The sequence below is a fragment of the Diuraphis noxia genome, unplaced genomic scaffold (assembly GCF_037042655.1).
Source record: "Diuraphis noxia isolate RWA-SAM2 unplaced genomic scaffold, SU_Dnox_SAM2 contig0003, whole genome shotgun sequence".
In the NCBI taxonomy this organism is placed as follows: Eukaryota; Metazoa; Arthropoda; class Insecta; order Hemiptera; family Aphididae; genus Diuraphis; species Diuraphis noxia.
Genome location: NW_028301713.1, coordinates 40,462,570 through 40,475,783, shown reverse-complemented (window position 1 = coordinate 40,475,783; position 13,214 = coordinate 40,462,570).

Below are 13,214 nucleotides of genomic sequence, written 5' to 3'. Positions count from 1 at the left end.
GGAAATACGTTTAGAAATGGATTGATAATGGTGTAAATTTTATCAGTACATAATTGGTAAATAAAGTTCCACATAGCTGATTTTGATGGAAAGAACGCAATAACAAGTGGTATATAAATGGTATTTGAATGTCGCACATTTGATAAAAATGTGAAGGTCTATAAGTAGAAGTACCATCACCAAAAATGTCAAAATTGTTGAAAAAACATAAAAATTTAAATTTTAGGTATAGTCGCATAGGAACAGCCCAGTTATTTATATCTTTATGACTGTAATGTTGTAACAATACGTAATTTTTTGCACCTTATTTTTTATCATAAAATAAAATAATACTTTGTGTTTAGCCCCATGGGCTCACCTCTCTAGGTATCTATTTTGATTTTCGAAACCTACACTTGTCTACAGAACTGAAATATAATGCCATATAGTATTATAATTTAGAAGACACATACTGTGCTGTTTTGACAAAAGAACATAATATACCTATATATAAGCGCATACATATACAAAATAAATTATATATATAAATACCGAAACGAGAATACCGACCAATAAGGTAGTTATATATATATCACTGCTGGCCCGCGTGCAGTTATAGTAAAACTGTTTGACTTTATAATGTAATATTAAAATATATGCTACTGTTAAAAAATCGAAAACCCAATATAGAAACGCACATAGTGGTCGAAATATGTGTGTGTAGAACAATGGAACTTTATTCGAAAATACGAGTGAATTTATTTCGTTTTGATTTGTTTTTGGAGTGGCGGAGTGCTGGTGCAATATGGAGAAATGTTAATACAATACCGTAGGGATATATATTGTTATACTATATCACAGTAAATTCGAGAAGACTTGATGAAACTATAGTATGACACTACGGTGTTTGGGTGTGTGTGAGTATATAGTAATATAATATAATATACTGCAGGTAGGTACAATTGTGTTTCACGTGGATGGAATAACTAATGCAATGTGTAATATCAAACATAATTTTCATGATGTCGATGAATAATATAAAATACCAATATGACTATACATAGTCATATTCACAATCACAATGGACATTATTCACGGTAGAAATGACTGTTATATAATGACTTTTCTGAAAACTCACGCCTTGATTTCTTCGCAAACACGTGAAATACAATATATTATACCTACTCCAGCTGCAGGTACTATTATTTATATATTACAACCAGATACCAGGCACTTTGTTTCCCGTTAAAAATGACAACTCTATATCTATGATTCAAACTTTGTTCAATTCGTTGTTTAATATTCGGTGAATATAATGGTGTTTAAAACTTATAGACTTTCATCAGAACAATCGTCTCGAAAATTACGTCGAGTGTATATTATATAAAGCGCTAATCATACCAGCTAACAGATATGTATTCTGAAATTTGGCACTCCCCCACAAAAATTATTTGACTTTCTTTTCCACTTAACGAGCCCATTGAACATCACCTTCAGCTGACCATCTGTACGTTACCATTATATCCTTTCTGACGCATTATGTTATCTTTATAAATTAATCACAAATAATATATAAAGTATGTTTATTATTTTATCATTCGCTAATTATTTAAATAATTATTTAAAATATCTATTTTTTTTTTTTTGTGAGCTTTAATTAAACTATATGTTCATTGATTATGTCATAATATTCTAAGCTTTTTTTCGTCTGTTTAGTCGTTAATCGTTTATCAGTCATTCTTGACCGGAAAAACATTTAATTCGTTTTAATACACTAAATGAAGGGCTGCGCGTATATCATTTGTGCGTTGTCTGTTTACCCGTATCAAAATATCGTATATGGTATTATGGTTTGCGCATTGCGTCTGTTTATATTTACTCCAAATATATTCAATATTCCACAACTACCTATAGCCTTTAGGTACCTAAGTTGTAACCATAAATAATATTAAATGAATACACCATCCTTATAAATAGGTACCCACTCCGTAACCATGGACCCTGGACTTACAGATACCCCTGTTACTAGCAACCAGTAGGTAGTAACCTACAATAGCCAATAGGTAGGTAACCATTCCTACTCATAATAATTATTATCCATTAAATAATAACAACTAACAATTTATATTTAACGTTTGAAGTTTGAATAAGTGTATAAGCTTAAACATATAATAAATATAATAACATATCATAAACATATCAGTTTAAAATTTACATTAAAAACTACTTTTTATAATGCATAGGAAGTGTATTTTTTGTAAAAGACGAATTGTTCAGGAAATAAAAAAATATTTTACCCCGTAGAATCATCGTCATTTGGAAAAACTCGGGGAGGCTGATCCATTTTATTGTATCTATATGCTATGTATACTAATGTAACGTGGTCGGGGATGACCCGTTAAATATAAGATATTCAGGGAAGAAACTATACTTCTTTTGAATATATTGTCACCGTATAGCTCGCGGGAGCATGAATGGTATTAGGATCTTAATATTACAAATAAATAACGATTGGTCAAGATTATTATTAATACAAACAGATTTATTATTACTTACGGTTTACGAACCAAGTTACCAAGAATGTGGAATTGTACGGAGTTCAGGTAAGCGTGATGGTCATCGCGGATAACTAAACTTCTCCTACATATTCCTATTTGGCCGCAGCCTTACAATAATATTTATATTACTGAACAGGAGGGGCTTAATACACATTCAGCATAATATTATTTATGTTATCTATATGATATACATATATATATATATATATATATATATAGTATATAGGTTTCTATATCATGTTAATATAATATATATTGTATGTAACAATCGTTACAGTGTTACACTAATATGCGCCTGTAATATCATATCTATGATCTATCACCCAGGAAAAGCTACAGCGGCCATAGGTAGAATCATTTAGTCCTAATACTGCGGCATATATCATATCTCTTTTTATATCAATCCATCCAATTCGATAATAATAATAACGACCACCGTTACGACACGCGATTATTCAACATAATATAAAATTATGACCTCGTTATATAGCTCTATGGGGATCCGAATAATCACGGTAATTCTGTCCCCGGAGACGCGACACGAGGTAGGTATATACCCGCATATATATATATATATATATATATATATATATGTATTTATACATATATATATATATATATATATATATGTATTTATACACTTGGGGTAAATATAAGTAAGTCGTACTGCGTATAATATATGATAAGACTGGAGTTGGTTTTCCAACCTTACACAGTCCATCCACACACTCGATACGTCGTCGGCTCGGATGACAAGGGCACACGAGACCCAGTTAATAACACGCTTGTGGGTAGGTCGTAGGTGTACCATAGATATGTGTGCCTAATATTGTTGTCGTCATCTAAATTCGATGTAATAATAATACATCGCCGTAAACGCGTAAAAAATAAACTATACAAACGTACAATAACCTTATATATCACTATATATAAATATAAATATAATATATTATAATATACACAATAAACGAATTCTGTTTGATCACCATATATATGTAGGTATTATATATATATATATATATATATATAATATAAGTGTTAATATATTATACAATAGAATAATAATATCATAGTGGTGGTATACGTATATGTGCCGGCAGTGGAAGAGGCGACGATGCCACGGCGTGTGACCACCCGACAAGAAAATCATTATTTTATATCATTATATTATTATTTTTTTTTTATCTCCGAGAACACCGAAAGCTTATAATTGGACTCCCGACTAATTGGCGACAGTACGCATTTCATCCCTCCAAGCACGTGTATTGCATTTACAATACGTCAACGATGGCGGAAGTATATTATTACGAAGGTGAGGTAAGGTATTGTGAACGAAGAACTGCGCAATTCACGCCTCGCGGACAATAACAATAATGATGTACACAAATAAAACAATGTAGTCAGTATAGTTACAAGCGGAAATCAGCTTAATATCGCGGAGGAATGGAGAGAGGGTTTAGGGTATTTTTGTAACAACCCACTCAAATCATTGATGTGCCCAATGTACCTGCAGCTCGTTTAAAAAATAAACAGTTAAGATATTTTTTGTATTTGTGGAAAAATTAAAACAGACAACTTACTCACCAGGTGTTCTATTGACAGCTGCATCTTGCTTAGATTCTAAGCGATTATTGTATTGGTGCAATTACATGTGTGACGTGTGTTATTAATTTTTTTTTTATGGATACTTTTTCGAGTAGACAAAATGCTTCAACCGTCGCAACTTAGAGGAAAGATTTTGATATACCAAATTCTTGGAAGAAGAGGGGTAAAAAGTAGAAATATACCGGTATCAACTTTTTAAAGAATTTAGAAAAAAAAGTTAGGTAGGTACCTAACTGTTCTGTTATGCCTACAGAAGGAGTCGAGTGTACCTCGTCATCGAGTAGACACGCTGTAATGGATGTATTAATATGAATTCAATGCGAATTATTGTATAAGACGAAAAACGATTTTGAGCAAATATTTTTGGTAACCAAGATTACCAAATCAATTATTATTTTAATAATAATATTAAAATTTTAACAAAATTCGTTTTTTATTTTTAAAGTTTTTCCTATTATTTCGAAAGTACTAAGGATTTTCAATTTTTATCCTTCAAAATTATTAACTTGATCCAATTTCCTACAAAAAACCCTCCTTCAAAGTTGATCTGTTCAGTGTTTTTTCTACCTTCTAGAAAAATGTCTCCGTGCAGACAGTCCGCGCTCCTCTCAGTAACTAAAATTACTAACACTATAATTCTTATTTTAGATTCTGAGCGGAGCGATGAATGTATTGATTTTACCATGATGTGTGTGTGTGTGTGTTTTTTTTTAATGATAAAATTGTTTTGTTATCATTATGGTTACCAAAAAGACACCGTCTCAGTTCAAAATCGTTTTTATTGTATGCAACCATCGAATTTGAATTTAACACATCCGCTATATTACAGCTTGTATTGTGAATAGGATTAATGACGTGGTACACTCGACGCCTGATAATAAATATGTGGAGGGAAGCATCGTCTACTTGACGGTCATTTTTTATTATATTAATTTTCTAGCCACTGTAATCTAAGGGGAATAGGTGGGGCTATAAAATATGTACCTATTATTTGAATGGGTCCAATAGTTCTACAACATACGCCATCATAATCATCGTATATTGGACATTTTACAGGATGCCATGCAATAACTGTTCGGAGGTTTCGTCGTAGGTAGGTACGTACATGCAAGTGACAGTTTGAAATCGAACATATTATTATTATTATCCACATGTTATTACTAGACGTGCAGTGTAGGTATTATGTGTAGTGTGGGTTCATGATGGTGGCGACGAGGAGTTCAGGCGACGTATAGTATATATATATATAATGCGCGACGCAAATCCTGCGCACGAGTTGCTATAAATATATGATATCGCGTATATTCGCGTGTGTATATCACATTATATAATATCTATATACTATATACATACACATATATACTATATACATACACACATATATATATATACACAGACACACACACGTGTATTTTATTGTATGGTGCGTGTAGTAAATTTAATGATATATATTTGATGTATAATACATATAGGTAGTTACTATATGTACATATGGTTTTACACAAACTCGACAGGGAGAGTGCGCGGGCGGTTCATGCGCTGTGACCTTCGCCCGGCGTTGTGACAGGATCAATAATAACGACGCGTGCGAAGCTGCTGGACTTTTTTGGCGCTCTCCGTATATCCTCATCGTTTCGGGGCCGGCCGCCCTACAAGTTCGACGACACTAACAAATATATGCATACACGCTACGTGAGAGAGAGAGAGAGAGAGAGAGAGAGAGAGAGAGAGAGAGAGAGAGAGAGAGATGGCGAGAGGGACAGAGAGAGAGACGATAATAAGTGGTAAATATTATATCACGCTAGTTCTGCACGTGCTTATAAAAAGCGTTATATTTTTAAGACATACGCCCTAAAATGCCTGGATTGATAAAAATCGAAGTTAAATCAGAATAATTTCCTTTGTTAAAATTTATTATTTGTTTTCAAGGCATTATGATTTAAAATTATTTTATTTAATATTTTTCAGTTTGATAATAAATACTATTACATACAGAGTACTCAGTTTTTAATTTCTTTTATAATCTCACTATACCTAGCTATAATTATACAGGGTTCGATTATATTTTATTCTGTTGTTTTATGTTGTGTAAAACGTAATTGAGAAAACTTATATAGTTAACTAGTTAAGCGTAATCTCTATATATACATATATACACAATAAGTGTACCTAACAGATATAGAACTGACTTTTGGAATAACTTTCGTTCAAATTAATATATTTTTTTTTTCATCAAGTGGCTCTAGTGCTACACGCGCGTATAATAATTTTTTTTTTTTTGCACTGAAAATAAAAACATTTTAATTTAATAAAACAAATTCGCTAGCAAAATTAATGAATAATATGAATGCCTATACTTCCTAATAATTCAGAGATTGGAATTACTAAGAAAGACAAAGATTCTCTTTCCATCATCCATTGTGACAACGTAATAACATTTTAAATTTAAATAATAATAGTATCATCTAGGTATAGATGTATCACGTACTTCTTGCTGTTTTATACCACTTCAATATGGGCACCTAACCTATCTATATCGTTTTAATGATTTTGAGAAATGATTATTGCGTAATTTAGAGATCCACAGTTTTTAAAATCAATGTATTATCTGGTTCACGCCTAAACTCGAAATAAGAAAAAAAAAATATATTTTCACGGATTTATGTAAATAAAGAAACTGATAAAAAATTAACAGATGTTCTTTAGTGTACTTATTTTTTATTAAAAATAAATGATCCAATTAGTACAATAGGTAAGCAATTTTGGTTACATTTCGTGTAAACTTACTATAAAGTGTTGGGAAGGCATTCTGTTTGAGACATCTCTGGGGGTTATATTATTGTAATTGGATCTTATGATCTTTTGAAATTAATAAATGAAGATCTTAAATCAGAAAAGTGAAGAAATCAGGGGGTCTGGAATTAACTGATTTTATTTTATTTTTCAGATTTTCAGCCCAAGTTAGTCGTTTATCAATTGTCAAACCTAAATATTTTATCGTAAAATGTTTATAATATAAACATTATATTTCATATTAATATAGTATGTGGTATGTACATGTGTTCATTATTAAAAAAGGAAGTTTCACTATTTTTGTATTATGTATTCTTGTTTTCTTGCCACTTTCACAGATTAAAATGGGTCATGTTTTCTAAGCGTAATTTTATCGTAAAAAATTATCAGGGCCCAATCATCCTATTTTCATCACTTTGCATTTGAGTGGCATTCACAAATTTCACTCAATCCAAATTCCTAAAAATCTAAAATATTCATTAAAAAAATACAATTAATTCGTACATCGTGTACCTATTTTGCCTATACAACACGCCGTGCAACGCATTAGGTATGTCTAATATTTTGACATACAACTGTGCAGCATGACGTGTTGTGGATATTTTACGTAACTTACGTAAAACCACGTCATTTCCTTGTTGTATAGTTAATTCGTAGGTTGCGTTTGCATAATACTTTTGTAAGGTTATGGTGGTGATGGTGGAGGGAGAGGATGGATCGGTGAAAAACAATATAATGTCTCACTTGAAAAATTCAAATTTAAAAAATTCAGATAAAAACATATATTTTAAAATTTAGGTAATAGTAAAATGTTGTCTGATATTTAAACTATTTTTTTTTTTTTTTTTTTTTAATGACACCACATTGTAACTGATGAACTCAAATGCATATTCAAAACAGGAGTTGCATCATTTTTACAAGTGGTTATGAGATTTGGGAATTGTCTATTCCATGTTTTTTTAGCATAGATATTTAGATATAAATGAAGATTCATATTTGTGTTTTTAAAATAAATCAACACCTGAATAATTATAACTTTTCAATTATTTATTTAGATTCTGAGTGATAAATGGCTTTCCATCATCTATTTAAACCATGATCAATATACACCGTTTTTCGATAAGTTGGTATATTGATAAAAAAGTAACAATAATATAATTAGATAGAAAGACCCAAATACACACTGTAATAATAATTCAGTATTAAATAATATAATAGATGCAATGTTTTTAACAAAAAGCAAATCTACGTACTGTAAGTTACACCAATATAAATATCAAAAATTATATCAGCAAATAATAAATTTGAAATTTAATTCAATTTCATATAGCCTGACAGACCACTTCCTCTAAGAATCGTTTTTCATATAAAATTAGTCAATGAATTTAAATTTAATACATTCATTACAATGAAGAATACAACATTCATAAACCTGGCCACCTTTTTAAATTTGCGATATATTTCTCATTTATAGGCAAGTCATGGACCATATCAATAACATTCTAAAATTTCATTATTTTCATCATGTAGCTATTGCTGCAGAGAATAATTTTAGTCTTCAATTCCAAAATATTCTTATTGTCAGCAGGTGAAAAAATTCTAAATGTCAATATTATATGGTGTTATCAAAACTTGCAACATACAATATATTTTTAAGTCTTTGACCAATTATCATAAACCGCCGCCACCTAGTATTTAAAAATTGAACACCAGAACACTGATGTGTAAGTTATTGAGGTTAACATGAAATTCCAAAGAACCGACAAAATATACTAAATAATTAAATAGTTATTCTTTACACGGCCCACATATTTTATTTAACACCAATGATTCTACAATTCATTATATTAATATAATTAAGTACCCAAGATATGGCAGACAATATAATTAAGGTATTTACAAATGAATTACTTAAATTCAAACCAATCATAATATACATAAACATTCAACATTACATTAATTACCTCTACTGTAAAAAGTGTATAAATGACAAAAATTATGCCATGTGGAATTTTTTTTCAGAACAATAGAATATTTTTCAAAAGCTAAAAAATATTGTTAAATAATAATGAAATTATATATATATATATATATATATATATATATATATATTAAATAAAACAACTATTGTACTCATCTGTGAAAAAAATCACATTATATTTATCATTACGGATATCAATCATCATAATAATATTATACAAACTTACAATAAAACATTGCTATGCAAGAGTCAATATTATAAATATAAAATTATACATGTATTGTTGTAATACCTAATTATAACAGTATATAATAATTATAGTATATACCTCTTGACTAAAACAATTATGACAAAAAGATCAGAATCAAGATTAATTTTATATTCGTTAAAATACGACCTAAGTACTACTATATACATGGGCAAAAAAAAAAAAAGAATATAAAAAAAAGAAAAATATTTTGATTTTTCTTTAATTTTGTTTACATACAGAGATTGTATATAAATGATTAAGAAAACTATGACTCTAGATAGTTGAGAGAGATGGATATTAATATTTATGATATATCAAACAATTCTTCTAATGAGAGCTGATATTTTTAGCATCTTGAATGAAAGTTTACATATTTCTTTCTGAAACAAAAATAATACAGTTTTATTAATTGATGGAAGTTATGATATGAATAAGAATTGCTGTTATTGTAGTTGTTTTTACACCTACAGACATATTTAATAATCTAATCCATTTAAATTATCCTTTCACTATTTGTATTATAATGGTAAATAGTTTATTATCATTAACAACCATTCTATAGCAGTTAAATTTATTTCATCAAATTGACTATAATCAAAAAGATAAATCATTCCACTTCTCGCATCAAAGTACATATATCTATAAAATCATAAATAAATTGAAAAATGTAGAGTACATTATAAAAGTATTAAATAAATTCCAAGTTATGGTTGATAAGAAAATTATAATTATTATTTTACGATCCATTTCACTATACATAATAATTCAATATTCATATTTCATTGAATACCTAATTGTTATAATCAAAATATAAGAATTTAACCATTCCAATTCTTGCATTAAAATGATTTTTTTTTTTTTATTTGAATTAAGCCTCAGCAACTATGGCCATACAACAATGGGTTTAACTCTAAATTATTTACAGTAAGTTACATATTAAATTTTATTGAGATTTGTTTTTAATAAACATTAACAAATTGAACACCGTATTAAAAGTATACCAGAATTATTATTCAATACATTTCATTAGTAAATTATTTTAATCAACAATTTATATCATTCCACTTCTCGCATCGAAATGTATTTTTATGATAATCATTAATGTATTGAGTATTAGGGTATTACAATAAATTATAGGGAGACACTAAAAAGTGAATTTAAGTTATATTATCAATACGTAACTAATCCTTAACACGTATCATAAAACAAAACCGTCTCAAATATTAATTGTTTATAGTTATTTGATAAAAAGAAATAATTACTATAAAATTCTATTTAATGGTTTCTTGCTGAAGTTAGAGGAATACAAAATGTGTCTTTGACAATAAAACAGATTTCATAATTTTAAATATAATAATTAAGCTATCATTCCACTACTTGCATCGCTATAAGTCATTAATCATAAACTGTTTTCTGTCTTTATATACAATAATTATTATTATTCAATACATTTCATTATACAATTATTATAATCAAAAATTTATCATTCCACTTCTCGCATCGAAATGTATTATTTTTTTTAATAATCATTAATGTATTGAGTATTAGGGTATTACAATAAATTATAGAGAGACTCTAAAAAGTGAATTTAAGTTATATTATCAATACGTAACTAATCCTTATCATGTATCATAAAACAAAACCGTCTCAAATATTAATTGTTTATAGTTATTTGATAAAAAGAAATAATTACTATAAAATTCTATTTAATGGTTTCTTGCTGAAGTTAGAGGAATACAAAATGTTTCCTCGACAATAAAACAGATTTCATAATTTTAAATATAATTCATTTAAGCTATCATTCCACTACTTGCATCGCAATAAGTCATTAATCATAAACAGTTTTCTGTCTTTACATACAATAATTATTATTATTCAATACATTTCATTATGCAATTATTATAATCAAAAATTTATCATTCCACTTCTCGCATCGAAATGTATTTTTTTTTTTAATAATCATTAATGTATTGAGTATTAGGGTATTACAATAAATTATAGAGAGACTCTAAAAAGTGAATTTAAGTTATATTATCAATACGTAACTAATCCTTAACATGTATCATAAAACAAAACCGTCTCAAATATTAATTGTTTATAGTTATTTGATAAAAAGAAATAATTACTATAAAATTCTATTTAATGGTTTCTTGCTGAAGTTAGAGGAATACAAAATGTGTCTTTGACAATAAAACAGATTTCATAATTTTAAATATAATTCATTTAAGCTATCATTCCACTACTTGCATCGCTATAAGTCATTAATCATAAACTGTTTTCTGTCTTTATATACAATAATTATTATTATTCAATACATTTCATTATACAATTATTATAATCAAAAATTTATCATTCCACTTCTCGCATCGAAATGTATTATTTTTTTTAATAATCATTAATGTATTGAGTATTAGGGTATTACAATAAATTATAGAGAGACTCTAAAAAGTGAATTTAAGTTATATTATTAATACGTAACTAATCCTTAACATGTATCATAAAACAAAACCGTCTCAAATATTAATTGTTTATAGTTATTTGATAAAAAGAAATAATTACTATAAAATTCTATTTAATGGTTTCTTGCTGAAGTTAGAGGAATACAAAATGTTTCCTCGACAATAAAACAGATTTCATAATTTTAAATATAATTCATTTAAGCTATCATTCCACTACTTGCATCGCAATAAGTCATTAATCATAAACAGTTTTCTGTCTTTACATACAATAATTATTATTATTCAATACATTTCATTATGCAATTATTATAATCAAAAATTTATCATTCCACTTCTCGCATCGAAATGTATTTTTTTTTTTAATAATCATTAATGTATTGAGTATTAGGGTATTACAATAAATTATAGAGAGACTCTAAAAAGTGAATTTAAGTTATATTATCAATACGTAACTAATCCTTAACATGTATCATAAAACAAAACCGTCTCAAATATTAATTGTTTATAGTTATTTGATAAAAAGAAATAATTACTATAAAATTCTATTTAATGGTTTCTTGCTGAAGTTAGAGGAATACAAAATGTGTCTTTGACAATAAAACAGATTTCATAATTTTAAACATAATTCATTTAAGCTATCATTCCACTACTTGCATCGCTATAAGTCATTAATCATAAACTGTTTTCTGTCTTTATATACAATAATTATTATTATTCAATACATTTCATTATACAATTATTATAATCAAAAATTTATCATTCCACTTCTCGCATCGAAATGTATTATTTTTTTTAATAATCATTAATGTATTGAGTATTAGGGTATTACAATAAATTATAGAGAGACTCTAAAAAGTGAATTTAAGTTATATTATTAATACGTAACTAATCCTTAACATGTATCATAAAACAAAACCGTCTCAAATATTAATTGTTTATAGTTATTTGATAAAAAGAAATAATTACTATAAAATTCTATTTAATGGTTTCTTGCTGAAGTTAGAGGAATACAAAATGTGTCTTTGACAATAAAACAGAATTCATAATTTTAAATATAATTCATTTAGGCTATCATTCCACTACTTGCATCGCTATAAGTCATTAATCATAAACTGTTTTCTGTCTTTATATACAATAATTATTATTATTCAATACATTTCATTATACAATTATTAAATCAAAAATTTATCATTCCACTTCTCGCATCGAAATGTATTATTTTTTTAATAATCATTAATGCATTGAGTATTAGGGTATTACAATAAATTATAGGGAGACTCTAAAATATTAAACTAAAATATAATGCCAATAGTTACGCATTAATCCTTAAGAGGACATGATAGCCATGTGTTGTCTTACAAGTGCGTAACCTTCCAGCGGGCGCACTGTTTTAAATAATACAACAGTATTTAACTTATTTGTTTATTCAACTTTTATTCTATTTTTATCTTATTGGCGGTCATGGGCCATGATAGACGTTCTAGACTATTATTGAAGTGTTTCAGTTTTTTATGTAATAATAATAAGACGTATTGATTTTTTAATAAAACATAATTATAATAGTATTTAAATAAAAACAACTTTGTGAA